This window comes from Podarcis pityusensis (assembly GCF_964106645.2).
Source record: "Podarcis pityusensis genome assembly, chromosome: 1".
Lineage (NCBI taxonomy): Eukaryota > Metazoa > Chordata > Lepidosauria > Squamata > Lacertidae > Podarcis > Podarcis pityusensis.
The window spans coordinates 76318782-76331164 of record NC_138028.1 but is presented as its reverse complement, the minus strand read 5'-3'; the positions used below and the strand labels follow the sequence as shown (position 1 = coordinate 76331164).

The window sequence follows — 12383 nt, the reverse complement described above, 5'->3', positions numbered from 1 at the left end:
TAAAATGAACATTTATTTTTAAAAATATATTGTAAAGTTGTGCAAGGAAAGACCTATTCTGGTTACAAACTTGTAAAATAAGACAGTCTTATCTTAGTTACACAGTATACCAAAATTATCACCTTAAGTTATATAAATAACAAGTCCAAATTGCTTTATATGATCATTTGCTCTGCAGAAAAGTCTACTTTAAAAAAACTTTCATCCTTTGTTCATGTTACTCACCTCTCAGTTCAGTTTCAGAGAGAGGACAGAAGTAACTTGTAAAACCTCTGTACGATACTGCACAGACATTTAATCAGTATGCAGCAAGGAAACTTGTATTTATGCTTGAGAACCAGAATGAAACGCACACTCAATTGGTTTTACACACAAGGCAGAAAAACAAATTATAGGGCACAACTATCACAGAATCTTAAAGTTGGAAGGGACACCAAGGGTCATCTAGTCCAGCCCCCCTGCAATGCAGGAATCTCAGCTAAAGCATCCATGACGGATGGCCATCCAACCTCTGTTTTAAAACCTCCAAGGAAGGAGAGTCCACCACCTTTTGTGGGAGTCTGTTCCACTCATGAACAGCTCTTAGTGTCAGAAAGTTTTTCAGAATGTTTAGTCAGAATCTCCTTTCATGCAACTTGAAGCCATTGGTTCGAGTCCTACCTTCCTGAGCAGGAGAAAACAAGCATGATCCCCCTTCATATGACAGCCCTTAAGCTATTTGAACATGGCTATCATATCTCATCTTAGTCTTCTATTTTTCAGGCTAAACATACCCAGCTCCTTCAAGTGTTCCTCATAAGGTTTAGTTTCCAGACCCTTGATCATCTTGGTTGCCCTCGTCTGCACATGTTCCAGCTTGTCAACATCCTTCTTAAATTGTGGTGCCCAGAACTGGACACAGTATTCCAAGTATGGTCTGACTAAGCCAGAACACAGTGGTACTATTACTTCCCTTGATCTGGACACTATACTTCTGTTGATGCAGCCCAGAACAGCATTAGCCTTTTTTGCTGCTGCATCACACTGTTGACCCATGTTAAGCTTGTGGTCCACCAAGACCCTTAGATCCTTTTCACATGTACTGCTAGTAAGCCAGGTGTCCCCCATCCTATATTAGTGCATCTGGTTCTTCCGTCCTAAGTTACATCTGTCCCTACTGAAATTCATTTTGTTAGCTTGCGCTCAGTTCTCCAATCTGTTAAGGTCATTTTGAATTCTGATTCTGTCTTCTGCTGCTTTAGCTACCCTTCCCAGTTTAGTGTCATCAGCAAATTTGATGAGCATCCCTTCAATTCCTTCATCCAAGTCATCCAAGTTGAACAACAGACCCAGGACAGAACACTGCAGCACCCCACTTTTCACTTTTTTCCAGGATGACAAGGAACCATTAATGAGTTCTTTTTGGGTTTGGTCAGTCAACCAGCTATAAATCCACCTAACAGTTACCTTGTTCAACCCACATTTTACCAGCTTCCTCACAAGAATATCATGGGGGACTTTTTCAAAAGCCTTACTGAAATCAAGATACACTATGTCCACAGCATTTCTCTGATCCACCAAGTTTGTAATTCCATCAAAAAATGGTAATACCAATGGTGTTACCCCCACCCAGCAATCCAAATAGTCTTTAACACACACACACACACACACACACACACACACTGATTTTCCTAATAAGCAAAAACAAGCTAGCCAACTTAAGAAATTGGCTTCTACATAAGATTCATAGACTAGATGCTGTTTGTCAAAAACTGCGGTTTGGAAGTTGTACCACAAAAGTCTATCAAAGTTAAGATTCTTCAATATTGACAATGTATAACATAATTAATTTACAATTATAAAAAATACAATGGAAAAAGTAAAAATCCATATTAAAAGGTGGGTGGAAGGGAACCCTATCAAAAATGAGAACCAGGAATTCAACAAAAGGCCCCAAAAGTACACAGTGCTATAGAGTTGGTACAGTACACTGGGTAAGAGACAAAGGGTGGAAACCAATATTGTGCCAGCAAAATGTTGGTTGGGGGGTTGCTGACGGCTGCAGGGTGAAGAAGTTTGTGTGAGCTGAAGTCCATTCTGGAAGCAGGACACCACAACTGCATAGCTCCCTGAGCTAGGAGTTAACCTTTGGATCAAATTTTACCTCTACAATTACCTTTAGGCAAGTCACTATCTCTCCATCTCTCTCCCTTACCTGGAAGCTTGGGGTGATACTAACTTATATTATAGGATAAATAAAGTAAGTGGAGTGTTGTCAACATTATGTAACTGGTTTAAGGTTTGATCCTTTCTTTTACTGCTCCCTTAATGTTGTTCTGTGATTTATAGTGTTTTTTAAACTGTAAATAGCTTTGAAGTCACTTGTGACATGAAGTGTATATAAGCGTATTTTTAATGATAATAATAGGCTACTGTTAAAGTGCACAAAATCTGAACACCACAATATCTTTGATTATAACCAAAACTGAATCTTCTGAATTTGACAACTGATATAGGATACAACTTAGGAGAATCCTTTATTTATTTATTTATAAAACTTTCACTTGTTTTTGCATAACACTAAACAAACATAATATTTGAACACAGTAAGATCATTCAAGACAACAACAACAGCTTGGATCCTAAACAGCCTAACATTAAGTTAATTGAAGGAGGCTGCTGAAGGAGGGGGAAATTGTCCAAAATCAGGCAGACTTCTATCTGATTTGGACCATCCCTCCTGAATAGCACCTCTTCAGCCCCAGCCACCATTATTACCCAGATAGCTGCCCAGGTTGGGGATGGGGGTAGGAAAGAACAGGTAGGAAAATATGTTTCTGTAAAGTTGCTTTAGTTAACTTATATTATGATCCAAACTATTTTCATACTGATTATGTTTGTGCACACATTCAAAACCGGATCTATGATGCACAAAAGAAGTCCTCTTCTGTACACTACAACTCTTTCCTTATTATCTCAAAACCATCCTATTCTGTATTTTGAGAGGGTTCTGTTTATTGGATTGAGTGCCCCAACTGCATTGCTAGTATTATGTGAAATATAAATTCTATTAATACTTATTGAATGTGCCTGTAACACAGACTACTAATACATCCCCCGAGCCACATACCTCTACTATTTTCTAAAATTACAATTTACTTATTATCCTAAAAAGCTGAGTGCCTTCTCACTCCACTAGCTGAACACAAGAGCACAGCAGCATATTTTTTTGAAGTTCTAAATACGAGCAATGAACTTTGTTTTTAAAGAGCTTTCAAGCCAAGTTTTTTCTAAGCTCCAACTGAAGCATGCATACATGCTTAAAAAAACAAAACACCAAACAGTAACTTCAACCAAAAAGCAGCAGGAATTATACAGAGTGCACCTGTCTAGCAACGCACAGAGATAAAAACTAGAAAAGCAGACTTTACAAGTCTTTTCAGATTAAGCCTCCATAAATCTACTCGCCAGGCAAAACTGTCCCTGTCCCTCTGGCACAGCAGGGCGGACAGCAGCAGAGAGATTCCCCAGAGTTCTCTGAAAATTGCAGAGAACTGAAAGCAGCACCTTATATCAAGGTGGGCAGAAGATAGACAAGGCTCTATTACCTTACCTGTGGGTGACTAGCAGCATAAGTATAAAAGCTTAATCTCCCATCACTTTAAACAACTGCAACAAAAAAGGAACCCCCTTAAATTTGTTTGCTGAAGTGAAGAAATCTTGGGAGAGGAGGAGGAGAAACTAAGAATGGATTTTTATGTGTAATGGCTCAGTTCTGCTACTAAAAACAACTTCCTTGATTGAGAATGTGCTTCGATACACTCTGTAGCTCAGTTCTAAGTGTATGTCCCCCACCCTGCCACAAATCTGCATCCGGCTCCAGTTGGTGAATGTAGGGTTCTGAGTAGACATTTATAGATTAGTACTAAGGCTCCAAACCTGCAGTCTACGTTGGATGTCTCCAATCTCATACTTTAAATGCATGAGGGAACTATGTTTTTTTTTCAAAGCTATGTTACTTGAGTTGTAAAAATAGCATTTGTGCTGTCATTTACATGAAAGACATTTCCCTCACCTATTAGTTAGAACTAGAAACATCTTGTATGTATTTCCATCTCTTACGTTTGTTGAACTGGGTTATCTGTAATACATGTAATTTTACAGACCCTCATGCCACCCTAGATTGTTAATGAAGCCACAAACTACAACACGTATTTATTTTAAGAACAGTTTAGAAAGGCACGTAAAGGAGTATACCCATCTCAAAATCTGCTTGGTATGCTAATTAGAGCCAGTTCACGAGAACCACAAAGCTCAACTATTTATTCACTCACAGCTGCAGAGAAGAGCAAACATACTCGAGTTATTTAAACATACTGTACAATATTTTTAAAAATCTTTTGACCATATTATTTCTTCTAAAATAAGCCTTTTTATGGGTAGTTTTGCACTGTCAACCCCCACATACTTTTTGAAATAAGCTAAAATCCACATGAAATAGTATAGTGCCATTACAGATAAGCAAACTGATCTCAAAGAATTCTGAACTCCCACACAATGCATTTACAAAGCAGACTGTCCTTGCCTAGCAATGGGAAAAAGTATCATTACAGTAGAGGAAAAATGGCTGTCGGATTAACTGCCTTTGAAGGCAATATACCTTCAAAGGCCATATTGGCTGTGGGTCTTGGGGGACCTGCTCCCTGCCTTGCAGGCCTCTTCTGCCAAGCCTAGGAGGGTATGGCCCAGACTAACTGCAGTACAAAAGCTGAGACATCTGAATGGGCTCTTGGGTTGGGTATTGCTTAGTGGGTCTTGTTGTTATTATTATTACTCAAGTTGTTTTAAATGGTTTTCAATTACTTTTTAACTTGGTTTAAATTTGGGGTTTTGTTGCTTTTAAATGAAAGACATGGGATGTGCCTGGGAAGAGATTAGTTGGGAAGAATGGGGTGGGGGGCAATCACAGTCATTCAGGGTAGGGGTTGTGGGAGACAGGACAGGCTAAGTAATAGACACGTGGCAGTTAGTGACTGTGCCATGTGCCAGTCCCCTCTTCTAACCAGGGGAGTTGTCCTCTCAGTCAGTCCTCGGGTCTGCAGCTGCTGTTGCTGAATGCCAGGTCAACTGAGTAAGATCTCATTTATACATGATTTGACTGTGGATGAGGAGGCTGATCTGGTCTGTATGACTGTGACCTGTGTGGGTGAGCAGAGTTGAGTTGGTCTCATGCAGCTGTGCCCACCTGGATCTTCAGTGCAGCATCAGGGCAGACTTGAGGGTCGAGGAGGGGGAGCTGCTGTGGTCTATTCCACTTGTCTGGAACGCCTACATTCCATGGCTTTTTATATGTGTTTGTGGGAAGGGGAGTTCTTGGTTTGGTTTTTGTTTTAATATGTTTCTGGTATTCTCATTTTTTGATTTTCTGTTGTGAACTGCCCTGGGATCTTCAGATGAAGGGCAGTATACAAATTGAATAAATAATAACCACAACAATAAAACAAAATGAGAAAAACTAAGAGTTAACATGAAGTGAAATGCTACACTTGCACAGGAATATCTTTTGAATGAATGAATACCTTGTATTGACATTGTTATTTCCTTGAAGGTGGCAGTTGCTAAAGCACCATCACTGGTGGCTGCATGTACAGCTATGAGAAGGTACCAGCTAAGGCAAACAGCACTCTCTCTGCAAGCCCACCATAGCCTGAAGGAACTCCTACACACTCCAAAACTGACTGTCCTGTGTGAACTGGTCCTAAGGTTCAAACTGTGTGTATGTGAAATGTATGAATATTCTCTAGATTTACTTCAAATGCATTAGTTACATAAAGAATAAGGCTTAGGGCAGTGAGGTTTCCAGTACAGCAATTTGCTTTATCTTTTTGATATCTTAAGATATGCTTTTTGTCCATTAAGACATTATCTATGCTACAGAAGAGATGCAACAGATTTTGCAAAGGCCCCCAGGCTACAAAAGTGTCTGACATTTATTGGGGGTTTCAAAGTTCGATTTAATTTATGGCATTTGGGGACAAATTTCACTACTTTCTCTGAGTATAGGATACATTTTAAATCACTTTCAAAATGAAAGCTGAAGTTATAGTTACAGTGGTTGAGTTAGAACAAATAATGTAACAGTCTGCAAGTAAACAAAGTAATTCTCTTGCTCACTGCTAGAAACTAAATCACTACAAGGCTAAAGGATGTAAGTGAAGATACTTCACAATCCACAAGGGTATCAACAAGAAATTCATAACCCATCCCTGTTACCAAAACAGAACAGCTTATACTGTACTATAAACAAGCCTAGATAGGTACACTTGATTTTAAGTGTGAAAACTGTAAAATAATAGAATCATAAAATTGTAGATTTGGAAGGGACTCCCCACAGGCAATCTGCCAAAGTGTAGGGCCTTACATTTGTCCCTACTGAAATTCATTTTGTTAGTTTTGGCCCAGTTCTCCAATTTGTTATGGCAATCGTGAATCCCTATTCTGTGGCAATAGCTATCCCTCCCAATTTGGTGTGGTCTGAAAGAGACAGGAGTGCTGCTCTATTGGCATTTCACCTAAATAAGAACAAAGATACAAGACAAACAAATTACAATACCCCCAGGAGCATGCCAACAGATACTTCGTTATAGTGGGCAATGATCAACAGTAGGAAATACAAATAGAAAAAATTGAAGGAGTTCTTGAAGTGAATTACCGTATTTTTCGTCCCATAGGACGCTCCGTCCCATAGGACGCACCTAGGTTTTTTGGGGGGGTGGGGGAATAAAGGAAAAATTTTCCCCCTTTATTTCCCCCCCCCAAACCAGGTCGGGGAAACTGAACCAGGTCGAGGAACAGCGGGGTGGCGGCGCTGCGCCTCCCTGCTGTCCCCCGAGCTTGTGGGGCTGGCCGATGTCTGTCCGGCGCGCGGGGCGCTCTGCTTCAGGGCGCCCCTCACGCCGGGCGGCAGGCTGCTATCCGCAACGTGGGGAGCCCTGCAGGGAACTCCCGCAGGGCTCCCCACGCTGCGGATGTCTGCCTGGCGGGCGGGGCGCTCTGCTTCAGGGTGCCCCTCGCGCCAGGCTGCTATCCGCAGCGTGGGGAGCCCTGCGGGGAACTCCCACAGGGCTCCAACACGCTGCGGATGTCTGCCCGGCGTGAGGAGCGCTCTGCCCGGCGCGAGGGCTGCCTAGCCTGCGGATGTGTTTCTGAAGCCTGGAGAGGGAGAGGGGTCGGTGCGCACCGACCCCTCTCGCTCTCCAAGCTTCAGTGAAAGCCTGCATTCGCCCCATAGGATGCATCCAGATTTCCCCTTCATTTTTGGAGGGGAAAAAGTGTGTCCTATAGGGCGAAAAATACGGTATGTCCTTTTTGCAAAATGCAAGTGCAGGTTGAGCTGATGCATTTTATGTTGAGGACCAGAACTAACAGTTTATGCAACAACACCATGAGAAAATATACAAAAGGGCACATAACTGTGAACTCCATCCCTACAGACCACTCAGTAAAGCCTTACCTCTGCTATGAACTGTCTAGACTAGTACCTAGAGCAGGCATAGGCAAACTTGACCCTCCAGATGTTTTGGAACAACAACTCCCATCATCCCTGACCACTGGTCCTGTTAGCTAGGGATGATGGGAGTTGTAGGCCAAAAACATCTGGAGGGCCAAGTCTGCCTATGCCTGACCTAGAGTGTAGATGGGCTAAGGAATGCATATGATCCCAGGAGAAGTCCCTCTCCCACCCTACACTATGGTAGGGATGGTTACAGTGACTTACCCATTGTAAGGATTATAACTAGATAACGCATATGAAGTGCTTATGAACACAAGGAGCACTATGCAAATGTTATGTATTATTTACGCAGGGAGGCCTTGGCCATGAATCTCATGCTTTTGTCAAATGGTCAAGAGAAAAAATGGAGGTGGGAGAAGCTTTTCTGCGATGTCATTAGGCCATTTGATGGGCAACCAAGAAGTAAACAGAAGATACCCAAATGAAGCAGGTAATCTAATCTTGAAGAAGAATGCATAGCAGTTATATTGCTATGAATATTCTAAACAATTCTGGAGATCTCCCCACCCCTTGCCTACTGAAATCCTGTGAAGTTCAGGTGGGGTGGAGTAGATGGTCCAAAAATAAATTAATGCTATATATCCATATTGGAAGGTGGCACAAGATTAAGGTCAAATGCAAGTGAAAGTTAGCCAATTGACTAGATCAGAGGTTTTCAACCTTTTTGAGTTCACAGCTTCCTTTACCAAGTACATTCTTTCTGCGGCACCCTTGTGGGGCTCGGGAGCCCAGTTATGTCACCCCTTGCCTGCAGAGCTGTCATCCTTTCATCATTTTTCAAACACCCTCCCTTGTGGCGTGTTCCCTCAGCTTCCTCTCCTCCCCCCTCTCCTTAGGAGTCCTCTGGGCAGCTGCAGCCATTGGTCTCTGAGTTGCCCCCAACCCAACCAGAGACTAGCCAAAGTTGAACGGGAGGCAACACCTTACCTTGGGAGGCAGCAACGGGTGCTGCCAGACCTGCGTGGCAGAAAGGCTCCCCTTCAGCACCAGGCACTCAGCTCCAAGGCAGGCCTTTCACACAGCAAACAAATGAAAGGCCAGCACAGTGCCTGCCTGCCTCCCACTTGTCTGTTCATTCCCAACAGCAAGGGCTGGTGGGCTAGCTGGCTGGGCTCCCTTGCCTGCTTACTCCAAGGCCACCTCAGCTCCTGGCAACCAGCACCTCCTGGCCAGCCCCCGAGGCACCATTAATCAATGGAGCTTGTAGCCAGGGCTGCTGCAACAAACAGATGTGAAAGCCTTTGGGAGGCAGAGATGCAAGAGGGCATCAGAGAGAAGTAAAGAAGGACAGAGGCCAGTGTTGCTCGCAGCACTCCTGACCATCATTCAAGGCACCCCAGAGTGCCATGGCACACTGGTTGAAAAACACCGGACTAGAGATTTAGTCTGCAATCCTTTACAACTTTTGGGACTAAGTCCCATTTAATTCACTAAGACTTATTTCTGTGTAGACATGCATAGGATTGTGCTCTTAAGGTAATTCTGAGTTGATTTAGTATATTAGGAATTGCAAATACCTTCCTCCAGTTAAGAAAGAATAGACTTACATGTTCAATAAGGTTTTATTAAATTCCCCCAGTGATGCTTTGAAAGGATATAAAATGGAATCTTCCAGTTAGTGTTAAGTCAGTGCAAATCTCAAGACTTATTCATACTGAGGCATGCCTCATTCGTTTATGCATTATTCAGTTGTCCATCACTTTCCGGTGGTAATTTTGCAAGCAATAAAGCTGAAACCTCACACTTATTTGAATGCCACCCCCACTAAACTCTGGCTTATTTCTCCCAGATAATTGAGTGTAAACCTTTGCTGTCACTGTAGCTGCACTACTGGTTTTAAAAGGAACTGCTATGATCAGATGTATCATACTTTACACCTTCTGAAATGGCACCAATTCAAATTCTGTAAAATAGCATTTTTATTACATTTGCAGGTCATCCCACAGCATACTCAGGATGGCGCACAATAAAGAAGGTAAAAACTGAAACACAAAGTTATGATGTAAAGAAAGGGAGGTACAAAAATACAACAAAACAGAACTCAAAACACTGCCGCCTTAGCCAAGAACAAGATTTTTAAAAGATGGCCAGCCTATTTTCATTATTTATTAAAACAATAATTAAAAAATAACCTGTGTAAAAAGTAGGGCTGGGCGATATCTGCTTTTCAGTATCATGATATATCACCAGATAAACACTGTAATTTTGAGATATCACAATGTCTTAAGTAAGGATGGAACTACAGTATATAGAGGTGAGAAGTGAGACAGACACAAGGGAGATGCAGACACAGAAGGGGAGAAGGGAGGAAAGAGGCTTAAACAACAGGGCAAAGTTTATTTTTATGTCATGGCCGATGGTATCAAAGGCCACTGAGATCCAGCAGAACTAGGAAACAGCTTTCACCTCTGTCCCTAGCCTGGGGACCCATCAGAGATCATTAACCAGCACGACCAAGGCAGTTTCAGTCCCATAATGAGACCTGAATCCAGACTGGAAGGGATCCAAATTGTCCACATCCTCCAGGCATGCTTGGAGTTGTTCAGCAACCACCCGCTCAATCATCTTAATGTGTGCTTCTCACACTAATGACATTTTAAAGAGACAAGATAACATCCATGCAGTAATACTGAGATATTGTAAACCAAAACTATTATGAACTTAGCCACAGCTTGTAATTTGAGTCATTGTTTTTCCCCCTGCAATGTACGCTTTGGCTTGTGCATTTGACAGTATATACTCAATATATTAATCTCACTGAATTCAATAGGATTTGGGCCATGGTAAAGAATTTTTAACTGAGGGTGGGTCATCAAGAACAGGTGTAGACAGTAATACTAGTGGTGGAAGCAACTGTATTTGTGCCCTGGAATGCTATATTGAGTTTTAGTGGAAATGTGTTAAGAGATTGTTTTCTCTTAAGTGGAAGCATGCACAAAGGAAGAAACTGTCATGAATACAATATATTGCTTTCCACAAAGTTTACATTGCAGCACTATCATGCACATTCTGGAAAAGCAATGGGTCACTGCTAACTTGCGTTTTGATGTAATCTTGGAGGAAGCAGTCATTCATCAGCCTTCCAAAAATTAACAGATCTAATACTCTACAAGGATGTATCTACAAAGGCCTTTCTGCCAATTCTATCTGTAATGGGTCACATAGTTCTGGCCTTCAGACTAATGTGTAGAGAACAAAGCAACCCCTAAAAATGCAGATTGGCTATCCTTCATCTGGGGCTATTTGCTGCCAAAATTATCTACAGTTATCTGTTTGTAAGGAGAAGCCTACATGAGCTGATCAGGGGCAGGCGGACTTATAGACAGAGTCTATGACCTTCTTGCCTCTTCAAGTTCAACTATTGTGAACAACAACCGTTTAAACCCATCATATTTACAGCTCAGTTCTTGACAATGTATTTGAATGGCTACTACTGTCGACACCAAGAAATAATTCATCAAGGGAGATGACCTGCAGACAAATCTTACCCTCTACAGTTGTCTGTACACAGTACAGTGGTAAGATTTCAGTTTTGGCATTTAAAAAAAATAATAAATTTTTTATTAAAACAATAAGAAAAATGTAAAACTGTGGCCAGAGTAGCACAAATAATGTGTTGGAATTTCATATATGTGAACTGTCAGAAATACATCATCTTTTAAATACAGATTTCCCCTAGGGCAGAAGACACCATCACAGCTTTGTAATGAGAAGAAAAACTTAGCTCTTTAGCATCCTTCAGTGGCTATGTGGTTACACTACACTTCTAGAAACTGCCTTCTAAAATATACGAGGAACTGGCAGTACTTGTTTTGGCACTGCGGCCACCTGGCAGAACAGAATGCTTATGCATCACTGTCTCAAGTCTCCCTCTGCACCAAAAATCTGTCAAGACATGAAAATATGATCCAGACAAGAGTCTTAGAATTTTTTGTATCAAATACAGAATCATGTAATCCAAGGAGACTAAATACAATGGTTTGAATACTGGAGAGGAAATGCAAGGCAAGCAGGTCTTCTACAAGGAAAAACTGCAAAGTGGGAGGGATTATTAAAAGATTATTTTGGCTCCAGACATTAACAATACTGATATCAATGGAAAAAATAAAAATACTAAAATGCTGTATTCTCACAAACACCCCTAAAGAATATATGTATGTATTGCTGTATAACCACTACTATGTGATTTTATTTGCACTTCATTTGTATATAATTTCCTGTAATTTCAAAAATGTCAAATCAGCCAACATGCAAATACAAGCCCCTTTAGTGCTAACTCCCGGGCGCAGATAAGAATTAGAAAGAAAATCAAGGAGCAAATCAGAGATCTACAAGAAAACAGGACTGATAGAAAACAGAAGATGGCTGACTAGCCTCTATCATCTTAAGTATTTTGTCAAGCCACAACTTCCCAAATGCCTGTGGAAGCAAAGATAGAAGTACTTCATTGTGTACATGGGCAAAGGCCAATTCACATACTATGTATTCACTATGTAACGAAATGTCCTATAGGTTACAGGCCAAAACTTATTCAAAAATGTTTTTTTAACTTAATTTATTATGTATTTATTTAAAACGTTTGAATGTTAAACCATTCTTCCTGGTTACTTTTTTTTTTAAGGAGGAAGACTATAATTTGCAATTGGTAGTACTTAATATGTTTGTGTTAAATCTTCTGCAAAGGGGAAAGCCAGTACCGGTATGCAGACCTTGTAACACAAGCTTTCAGGATGCTCATCCACTTCTGACGTGTATGTCAGAATAAATAAAGCTCCCTTACAGCAAAATCCACGTGTCCTTTTGCACAAATACAGACCTACATTCACAAACA

The 12383-nt window shown here is 41.2% G+C and overlaps 1 protein-coding gene across 4 annotated transcripts in view; it reads right to left on the bottom strand.

Annotated features, from left to right (window-relative positions):
* Positions 1–12383, bottom strand: part of TOLLIP (toll interacting protein) — a 35799-nt gene that overhangs the window by 22267 nt on the left and 1149 nt on the right. The window lies entirely within an intron of this gene.